Below are 10,818 nucleotides of genomic sequence, written 5' to 3' on the forward strand. Positions count from 1 at the left end.
CATTCTGAGTGGACCTGAGAATCCGTGGGGCTGTGTCAGGCCCAGGCCATCGGGAGCATCGCTGCGTTGATGCTCATCAGCTTTGCTGAGCCCCCAAACCTTCTCTGAAGCTGGAGCTTCTCCAGCCTCAGAGTCCCCACCTGGGCTTTTGGAGTCCCCAGTGTCTGCACAGGGACCGCCTGCCTTTCTCTGCAGCGCTGGGCACGAAGGACAGAGACTCCCTCCTGCCTTCTTCCCTTGTTATTATGGTTTTCTCTAACAGAGCAGTGTTTTCCCTTTTTAAGAAAAAAGTATTAAGCCACTAAGCTGTACTAGAAATAAGTGCCTTTGGGCAGTTTTAACATGAAGTCAGGATGGAAGGTCGCGCTGTCCTCAGAAGGATTTGTGCCCAGTCCCAAACAGCCTCCTCCCAGGCAGGTGCACACGCTGACCAGCTGCAGGTGAGTTGTCCTGAGGGCCAGTGATTCAGGGTGGGTGCCGGAGCCTTTGAGCTGGCCGCCCTAGTTTAGTGGGTTCCTGTCGCATCCTGAGTTGTTTAGCACGGTTTTGGGTGAGGTCAGTATGCGTGGAGCACAGTATAAATACATCCCTGAAGTGCCGAGAAGCAGCCCAGGCTGTGCCCACCCTGCCATGGAGCAGCTCCTGGGGGCTGCCTCCAGACTCACCTGGAGCAGGTGCGTGCATTTAGATTCATATCCTTCAAGTGGACACAGTTTTTTTAAGAGACACCTGGTTGAGAGATTCCTCCCTGGAATTTAAGAAATAATGGATGTGGACCTCAGCAGCCCCTGGCCTTTTCATAGTTCATAATGAAAATGAATGTTCATTTTTCCTTTAAAACTGTCTTGGGCTAAATGATACTGACGCTTTCAATTTTTAACATCATAATCAATAAAGGCTGCTTATGCACACTTTGCAAAACCATCAGTTTAGAAGTTTGAAAAAAATCTGCATATGGCTGCAGCTTGCTGGCTGAAACGCTCCACACTAAATCTTCTGACTTAAAGTTTTACTGGTGTGTTATGAGTAAAAATGCCTGGTCAGCCATCTGCCAGTTTTTCTCCTAACATCCGTATTTCCAGCCCTCGCTAAACACTGGGAGCGCGCGGCCACGAGAGGCCACCTCTACAATTAAACAGCGTGCGGCGGCCCCGGCAAGGGCATGTCGCAGGAGAACTGTCGAGAATTAATTTTAAATGTCTATAAAGACTGGCTCTGACCCGTCCAAGATGACAGACTGGTGGTTAAATGTATAAGAAACTGCTAACCCCAGGAGACAAAATAGCGGGGACGTCAGAAAGAAGAAAAGAAGGGGAAGGAAAACAGGGGAGCCCACCCACAACGCAGGCAGCCAAAGCTTCAGTAACGCTAGCCGTGGCTGAGGAACTGTCCCCCTCCACTGACCCAGACAGGCGGCTGAGCCCCTTGTGTAAAATTAGCTCCTCCCGTGGGTCCTTCTGCACCTCGAGGTTTTGTCTGTGTGTTTGCCTCTTTTGCTAACGTTTACCAAGAACTCAGTTCATTAGCTCTGAGATAAAGTCAGAAATTGGAGGGGACGCTGCATTTTCTAGCTGAGAGTCTCACTTAAAACAAACAGCCCCACTTCCTCAAACATTTATAGATTAAACTAAATGGCATTAATTACTGCAAATCTCCCATTTGTGTGTGGGGGTGGGGTGGGTAGGGAAAATCCACCTTCCAAGTCCCTGGTGTTTCACTCAGGGTTGCAACATTCTCATTGAATGTCTCAGATCTCCGGGCCAAATTCTTTGATTGCAGGGCGACCAGGATGCTGGGGTAAGGGGACCTGCAGAGGCTGGCTGAGTGAGGCTCCTAATTTTTTTTTTAAGTGATGATTTGCTTTTTTTTTTTTTTTAAACATATCTTGATTGATTTCAGAGAGAGGAAGGGAGAGGAAGAGAGAGAGAGAGAAACATCAATGATGAGAGAGTCGTCATTGATCGGCTGCCTCCTACACACTCCTGACTGGGGATCAACCCCGCAACCCCGGGAAGGGGCCCTGACCAGGAATTGAACCCAGATCTCCTGGATCTTAGGTGGATGCTCAACTGCTGAGCCACGCCTGGCTGGGCAAGGCAACTAATTTTTTACAGAGCGGGATTCACAGTTATGTTGCAGGAGGTTGGCAGGGCCTCACCAGGAAGGTGGATACCTATTGGTGCTGTGGGAGCTCCTGCCTGTTTTCCAAAGGGCACCTGGGATGGGCAGTGCACACGGCAGAGACCCTATCCCCCAGCTCTAGAATATCAGGACTCAGGACGGGGCCCCCAACGTCTGGTCCCAGGATTAACAGTTAGCCAAAGTGGTGGGGGTGTCAGATGTGTGCAGAAAGCCAGGGATAAGGTTACTAACTCCTAGAAAGACGCAGACTTGGTAACAACAAGACAGAAAGTATTAATTACCCTCCCTTCATGCTTTTCTGTGCCAGCAGCCAATTGCAGAATCTGGGTGTCTGGGGCAGCCCTGTCTTTTCACACTCTTGACATTACCACAGCCCTGGCTCATAGCAGATGCCCAGGATATATTGCAAATGAATCAGGGAGTGGTCTTAGGGCCTAGCACACTAAAGACCTTTCCTGTGTTAAAACAGACCTAGAGGGAGAGTGTCCTGATGCTGAGCCCAAGCCCCACGCAGCTAGCGCTGCTTGGAGGCAGCAGGTAAGGCGAGAGGTGTCTGTGTCAGTCAATCTGGACTTCTGGACAGGGCCTTAGGACACCCCACTGGAGGCCACAGCAGCCTCCCAGTTAGCTGAGCACCGTGTTCTTTCCAGTGTTAGGATGGCTGTGGCCTCCTGGGGGAGAGGGATTCAATGAGGGAGATAGCTCCCCTTTCGGAGCCTAGGAGCCATGCTGCATGAAATACACTTGTGAGATCACACTCATGGTAAGAAGGGCCTGGGCCACTGGCTTCAGGAGGCTGGAGGGGTGCTCACATCATGAGGAGGGGACTCAGAGAATCACTGAGGACACCACTAAGTCTTGTCACTAGTCTCATGCTCTCCCAGGCCAACGTGAGTAGCCAGATCACCTGCACTGTCAACTCTGGTGTCTAAATGCACCTCTCTTGCAACCTGGGCACCCACTTGCTGGGGCAGCAATAGAGGCTCATGTCAGTTCAGCTCAAGCAACCCAAGTCCAGCCCTGCTGTGTCTGAGCCTCCTGGGGCTCAGGTCCAAGGGAGCCCGACAGTGCCGCAGGGGTAGGGGGTCTCCTGGAGACTAGGAGCAGACCCGTCGTGAGGCTCGCAGCTCCCTGATTCATCACGTTTACCACCCCCTTCCTGACGCACCTCTGCAGAGAGCAGCTCTTGGAAACAGCTGCACTGAGTCCCTGCAGCAGGTGGGGTTTGGCAGGCGGTGCCCAGATCCAGCTGCCAGGTAGCTCCAGCTCTGGCCTAAATGTGGAAAGAAGAGGCAACACCCAGGGGCCTGGCCGAGAATGAACTTAGAGCAGAGGGCAGGGCCCGGTGCAGAAACAGTGTGTTTGGGTCTCAGGTGCCTTTTTTCTGCCAGGGAGATGCTCATATTGGGGGTCAAAAACCTCTCTAGTCCAAATCTCTGATTTCCTTTGTTCAGTTCTTGTCTTGCGCAAGGACGTTGGGAGGAGGTTTCCCCTGGAAGGGGCGCCGTCCTGTGTCCGCTCCCCTCGCCCCCTCTTCTCCCGTGCTTGTCACTCACCAGCCTTAGGTTTCCCCCTGCTTCCAGTCTGCTGCCCAATGCAGGGAAAGTGGGGAAAGTGAGGACTTGGTTTTAATTGTTTTCAATAGAACGTTTTTGTAGTTTTTCTGACCTGGATTTGAGAAGACGTTTCCGCAGCACCTGCACGGGGGCTCATCACAAAGGCCTCATGTCCCTTGAGGGTGGGGCACTACCCACACCCCACCTCCCTGTCCTGTGAGACTTCTGGACCCCACTCTCTCATGTCTCTCCATTTGTGGTTTTTCTTTCGGACGACCTCGGTGACATAGAGCAAGGTGGGGTGCTGTCCCCACCCATGCAACTGGCCCTGCAGGGAGCTCACAGGTTCTGGGCAGAGGCAGGAGGCGCAGGAGAGCGGGCCTGGAGGCCGAAGGGTGCGCACTGGAAAGTGAGGACTCGCATGGCAACTGAGGTGGATTGGTGACAGTGGCCTGGACAGCTGGACTCAGAGGATCTTTGGCCATGTGTGGCTGTGTGGGAATGGCTGCCCCAGGACAGTGGTGTTGGCTGAGGCCTCGGTGGAGAAGGCAAGGTTTTTACGCCTTTCTGTCCTGGGCAGGGAACCTCCGAGCTCATTTCAATTGCAGGCCAAGTATTTCAGAAGTCAAGAAACACTCAAAAAACCCCTGCCAAAGATACTAATCAGCTGAGTCCACTTCCTCCAAGCCACCCTTTGGGCAGACTGGGGACTGCAAATTATTTTCTCCGCGGGACTTGGCTGCCCCTCCTCACCGAGTCTCCCTGTCATCTGTAAAGGCTCCAAGAGGCCAGGATCCAGCACTCTGCTGTCTGAGTTACTCACGGTGACCAGCAGAGAGGATACTTGTGTCCTTGGAGGGAGACATGACTGCAAACGGCAGGAGCTGTGTTTTCTCTCACATTTTTGGGGTTGCAACATCATTTGCACAGCAACTTGTACCCATAAAAAATACAAAAGGAAAAAGGTAAAGATTATGAGATGTATTTCCTGCAATATTTAATAATCCCGTTGAAACACTGACATAAATTGCGCTGCATTTACAAATCTCAGTTTCCTTCGAAAATTACAACCCAGCATTTAATTCACTAAAATAACTCATTTTACACAGCACAACAATGTAGTGAAATAACTCATCTCAAATGTGTGGATGTGAAGACTCAACAGGTCTGCACTGAGCAAAACTGATTCACCTAAAAGCTGAGTGGTGGCTCTTCTCTTCCCAGAGTCACCAATTATCTCCATTCAGTTTATTTGTTTGTTTTTGTCAGATTACTTTAGGAATTAGGAAATGAGGAAAGCAGGAATGCTGAGTAGGTTTTTCTCTCCTTGAAATAGGGGAAAGAGGCATAAATAATCATTTGCACTAGAACTTATTTCATTAAAAATTGTATTTACAATTGTGAGGGGACCAGAGAGAACCCTCCACCCACTGTAGGGTATTTGGTTTACTCCTTGGAAAATACTGTATTTCCATTACAACATTCTCCCAACAGAAGTCTAGATATTGAAATTATTGTTGAAGTTGAGTGTAAATCGCTAAAAACAAACCAGTGTTCACATGCCTTGCAGCTCCCCCCCACACCAGTGAGAATTCATTTGCAAACATGGGGTGGCTCCTGAAAAACATGAGAGATGTGTTTACCACTCCTCAGTTTTCAGGAGGGGCTGCGAGGATGCCCGGCAAGGCTCCCCGAGGCCTAGCCCTGCTTCCCAGCCCAGCCTTCTGGGTGGGCACAGGTGGCCCCTAAGCAGAGGTGGCAGGAACCACAGCTGGAGGGAGGGAGCAAGCTCACTGTCCAGGTGCACGTGTGCCTCAGCAATGTAGGTGGCCTGTGGTCTGTGGACCTGACCCAGTGGTCCCTTTGGCCAGTGAATGATGATGGATGTGATGTGACCACAAGGCTTGTCTGTGTTGGCAGGATTTGACTGGCCCCATCCTCTCCCTCATCCACTGTGACTGAAACAGGCCAGGTAGCCACCGTCCCTTCAGCCTGAGCCCTGGAGTGAGGGATGCAGAGAGCAGACCCAAACCCAGCCGGGAGCCAGTCTCCACATCCAGCCCACAGCCCAGAGTAAGAAACGCCAGCCGCTGGGGTGGGAGGCTGTTTGCTATGAAGAGTAGTTGTGACAGAGAGGGGTGTGACAAGGGAGTGAGGGACCCGTTGCTCTGCCTCACCTCGGGGGGTGACCTTGGGTGAGTCCTTGCCCCTTTCTGGGCCCCATTTTCTCATTGGCCAGGTGGGGGCGTTGTAGTAGATGGTCCCAGGGCCTCGGAGTCTCTCAGAGGGGGTGAAGAAACAGAAGAGGAGACAGAATGTTGTCTAGCCTGTGGGAGGGGTGGCCCCCACATTCACTGGGACTGTCCTGCCGCTGACAGTGTGCAGGCAGGGCCAAAGCCAGGCAGAGGTGGCAGGTCCCTGGGGTCCCTGGAGCCACAGCAGGTTTCCCCTGTCTCATACCAGGTGACATGCATCCTTACTGCCACCTGCCTGGAGCCGGGTCACAGCATCCCCAGGGAAGGTCATGGTCTCCTGGGCACTTGGGAGCAGTCGGGAAACTTCCTGCTGGGAGTCAAGCAAGGAGCAAACAGCTCTGGGCGGGGTCCTGGGAAGGGGGTTACCAGGGAGTCAGTAACCAGGACGGACAACTCCTGAGAACTGCTGGAGAGGCCTTCCTTTGCCGTCACTTCAAGGTGTGTCGTCTTCAGTGCCAGGGCCACTGGAAGGCAAGGAGGCTTCATGGCATTAATCAGCAGGTTTGACACTTTACACATCTGCCTGGCTTTCTCGGCACAAAACAGCTGCTTAGGCAAAGAGCTGTAGGAACCTATTAAAAATCACACAGGCCTGAAGGGAAAGAGGGGAGGGAGATTTAAAGGAGAGAGGAGGAAGGCGCTCACCCCCAGGCGGAGGTGGGAGAGGGTGTGGGAGGGCAGGCCCTCCCCTCAGCAAGCTCCCCCTGCTCGCTGGCTTAAAGCAGATTTGAAGGAATCCTCTCCCGCATGGCAGCCTGTCACCGCTCCCTGTCACCCATCCAGTAATTAAAACCTGACTGATTCACTGACTGGCACCGACCCTCACAGCGCAGGAGCAGGCGGAGGCTCCTGTCTCCCAAGGCTGACTTTACTTGGTGAAAGGGGGCTGCTGGCTCCCAGGCCAGGCTGTCACTCAGCCGCCCTGGAAACTGGGAGACAGCGCCCAGAGCCCTCACCAGCCCTATTTGGTTTATTTTGTTCTGATATTTATGGCCACCCAGCAAATGGACAAAACGCAGACAGTTGGAGGAGCCATGCAGGCTGGGCTGAGAGGCCCAGTGCGTGTCCCTGAAGGGCCGGTGGCTCGTGGGCACCTGAGGGGGCTCGTGTGGACTAGGGGAGGAGGTGGGGCTGACCGGAGCTAGCGCGGTCATGTCTGTTAGTGGCTCCTGCTGGGGGTGTCTGCATCCCTGACCCGGCTGCAGCCTGCGGGTGACTCAGCTTCCCCATCCCCTCCCGACACCCTCAGCTGTCCTCTCATCATCTTCACTTTGCCACCACAGTGTCACCTTGTTGGGTAAAGTGACACAAGCGCCCCCAGAAGCAACCTCTCCCCTCGTGTCTGGAGCTGACAAACCTAGTCGGGGCCCCGGTCAGCTGCCTGTGTCCCCAGGCCCCATGGCCCAGCTGGTCTTCCCCACCTCCCTGCTCACTCTGGGCCGCCGTGGGTGCTCCGTGCAGGGCAGGGCCATGTTCGGAACAGGACGGGCTGACTCAGCTTCGCCGGGCCACGGCCAGTGGGAAGACCAAGAATTCCGCAGTAAGGGCACAAAGAATCCACATGTCCACCTGGAGTGGGGTCCATGGGGCGGAGTGAGGGCAGAAGCTGAGCTCTCAGGGAGCACAGGCCCCTCTCTGAGGTTCAGGGTTTACCAGGAGAGTCCCGCCAGGCGTCAGGGCAGAGCTGGGGACCCCACTGTCGGGGTCAGGCCAGCACAGGGTCACAGGGGTGACAGCCTCTCGGTCCTGCTCCCTGGCGCCTCCTCCCTCATCCTGGTGCTGCCTCGCTCAGCACTAGCCCCTCATTTTCACCGTAAAGATGGTGGAAGCCCACACTCTCCAGGTGCTGCACCCCTCAACTGTCACCCCTAAATCACGGGAAACAGACACACGTCCACACCGCAGCCATGCTCCCCACAGCTGCCTGCAGCGCAGACAGTGCAGCAGCTTCCCACATACGCTCTCTGTCACACAGGCCGTGCGGCCTCACCCCCACACTCCCAGAGCAAACAGGGGGCCGTCTCCTCCGGCAGATGGAGGGGCGTGTGGGGAGGGCAGAGGGGAGCCTCCCAGAGAAAGGGGTTTCCCGGTGTCTGCCCATTTGCACTGTCCGCGCGGAGATGCCTGTCTCATTCCCTGGGACAAGCAGTCTTCGGGGGCACAGTATGTGGGGGACGCCTGGGGGACAAGGGGGTGGACAGGCAAGCGCGTCTCACAGCTGAGGTCCCCGGACCCCAGCCCGGGTGCAGTGAGAGCCGTGAGCGGTGCATGGAGAGTGGGGACTGACGAGAGCGGGCCCCCAGACCTCCGCCCGGCCTCCCCGGACCCGCCCAGGCTGAGGGTCAGCCTCACTTGGTCTCCCTCGTCCCTAAGTCAGAGCAGTAACCTTGACCCCAGCGGAGCCCAGAGCACCGGAGCTCAGGAACCAGAGAGTAGACACAGGGACTTCTGCAGCCACCAAATCTCCTGTCTGACCAGCCACCAATCCCACCAAGGCCGGTGCACTCGAGGCGCCCCCACCGCCCTGAGCACCTTCCAGCCACCTGCAGGCCTGTGCGCGGTGCAGCTCCGGGGAACATGCACCTGCTGTGGCTCAGGGAGGAGGGGAGACAGAGACAGGTCCCACGGCTAACCCCTGGTCTAGGACTGAGCACCCAAAGGATGTGGCCCAGGGGCAGCAGGAACCCCAAGGGAGGCGGAGGCCCGGCATCCACACCCACCTTCGGGGCAACAAGAGTGAAGTCCTTGTTCTTGTCTGGAGTAAATCCATGGCTGATGGGGTGGGGTTTCCACGCAGGACTTGAATGGGCGAAAGCAGAACAGTTAACTTTTTAAGTCATCGCTTTAAAATGCAGCCCATCTGTGCGCGGCGTCTGGGGCAGGGTCCCGGCGAGAGAGATGTCAGGCTGGAGTAAGCGAGTTTTAGAGCAAGTCCCTGAGCCAACCTGCATTCTTGACGCCCAGGAATCTGCTTTCTCTTTCTTCTAAGGGATCCTGCTTGCAAGACAGAATGTCATCTCTTCTCTTCTTTTCTGCATTGTCCCTTGATTTTCTCACCTGTTTCTCTCTCACTGGGGACTGTCTGATGGGTGTCCCAGGCTGGGCCGGGCTCCAGGTAGGGTGGGGGCTGGGGCAGGGTGTTTACAGGTACGGACCCCACCACGAGGGAGACTACACATGAATCCCCCAGCTGGAAGTTACTGAGGTCACGTGAGATAAAAGAACTGGAACCAGCTCTGATAAATGCGGCTGAATTCCCCATTATGTTTATGGTTTGGCTGCCCGGAGCGTGGGTCGTCTCTGAGCACGTGGCCCATCCACTCCGCCTTGTTGACTGTGAGCTTGAGATCTGCAAACAGACATGAGCTCCTGGTGGTAGCCGGCGGGGAGACTGCCCCTCCAGGCACCTCTCCGTGGGACAAGGCCACAACAAACACACACGAAGGCTCCTTCCTAGTGTTCGGTCACCTGTCTGGGCTCAGCCACAGGCTGCTCGGCCACTCCCACTTCTGTGGAGAAAGACCTGGGGGTAGCAAGGTATCCAACAGCAGGGAGTGACAGACAAGCAGGCTCCTGCAGCACACCCCCTGCCCTGTCCCTCCCCACGGTAGACATGTGCAATGCACTTGGTTCTACTTTATGAAACAAGGCCTCATAAACTAAACACTAACCCAGCAACTTTATTACATTACCTTGATAATGGGCCACAAGCCATGTAAACAGAACAAATTCCGGTGGACCGGTGCCCACACCCACAAGGTGAGACTACATAGCACGGGAGCTGGAGGAGGTATCAACTGGCGTCCGCATTAGCCAAGGATAATTCAAACCACAGTGCAAACACGCCTTTACTTAAACAAGCACTGCTCTATAGAGGCCAGGTGAGTGGAAGTGTGCTCCTCCATACACCACAGGGCAGAGCAAACTCACAACGAGGCAAAGTTTGATATAATTTATAAATTGAAAAGGTGGGATCAGCAGCCTTTGAATAGTATAAATCACTCATGAGACCAGTCAGAGGGGTCTGGGGCGTCACAGAAATGCCAGAGCTGTGTCCCGGGGCAGGTGCCCAGGGACTTGGTGCTGCAGGCCAGGAGGGCAGAGGAGTCCTCCACAAACTCTAGCTTGTTCTTGCCTTCCTGGGGCTTCTTGACTACATTAACCCTCACCAACCCTCCTGAGGGGTTACTAGCAAGTAGCCCCAGTAAAGGTAAATCTGAAAGTCAGTGTGATTCACCCAAAGACGGGACTTGTCTTCCTTGGACCAAAGTGGACACGCCCGAGAGGAGTATAAATTGAGTGATATGGGAGCGCAGAGGAAAGAGGTGGTTTTGGGGGGACCGAAGGAGGTGGAGGGGATGTCCAGGGTAATAGCTAAGGGAGAGGGGCCGTCCTTCCAGAGGGAAAATGCCTCCCAGCAAAGTCCCTGAGGTGAGAAGGGAGCCAGGTGAACACGGAAGACCCTCCCTGGCTGCAGATGGGTGGGTACAGTCACCCTGAGGCCAGATCCTAATTCCCAGACTGGAAATCAGCCAGACAACAGGTGCCCGGTGTGCATGCAGGACTGCGCCCTGCAGGGCAGCCCAGGGCAGTTCACGCACACTCTGGACAATGACCTTGGAACCTGAGGAGCGTCCCCCGTGGTCCAGGGTTAGGGTTAGAGTTTCCCAAACACTGGGATAGGTTCCCTGTCCAGAAAACCTAGACCGAGATCTCACAGTGAGCATCTGTGTGCAATAGTTGAGGAAAACTTCCCCGCCAGCCCCAGGCCACAGGGACCAGTCTCAGGCTGGGCGTCCTGAGGACTGTGACTGTGGGGGCTTCACTCGCACAGCTGCTCAGGGTGACACAAGAAGGGTGAGAGC

This window comes from Miniopterus schreibersii, assembly GCF_964146895.1.
Source record: "Miniopterus schreibersii genome assembly, chromosome: 18".
NCBI classification, from domain to species: Eukaryota; Metazoa; Chordata; class Mammalia; order Chiroptera; family Miniopteridae; genus Miniopterus; species Miniopterus schreibersii.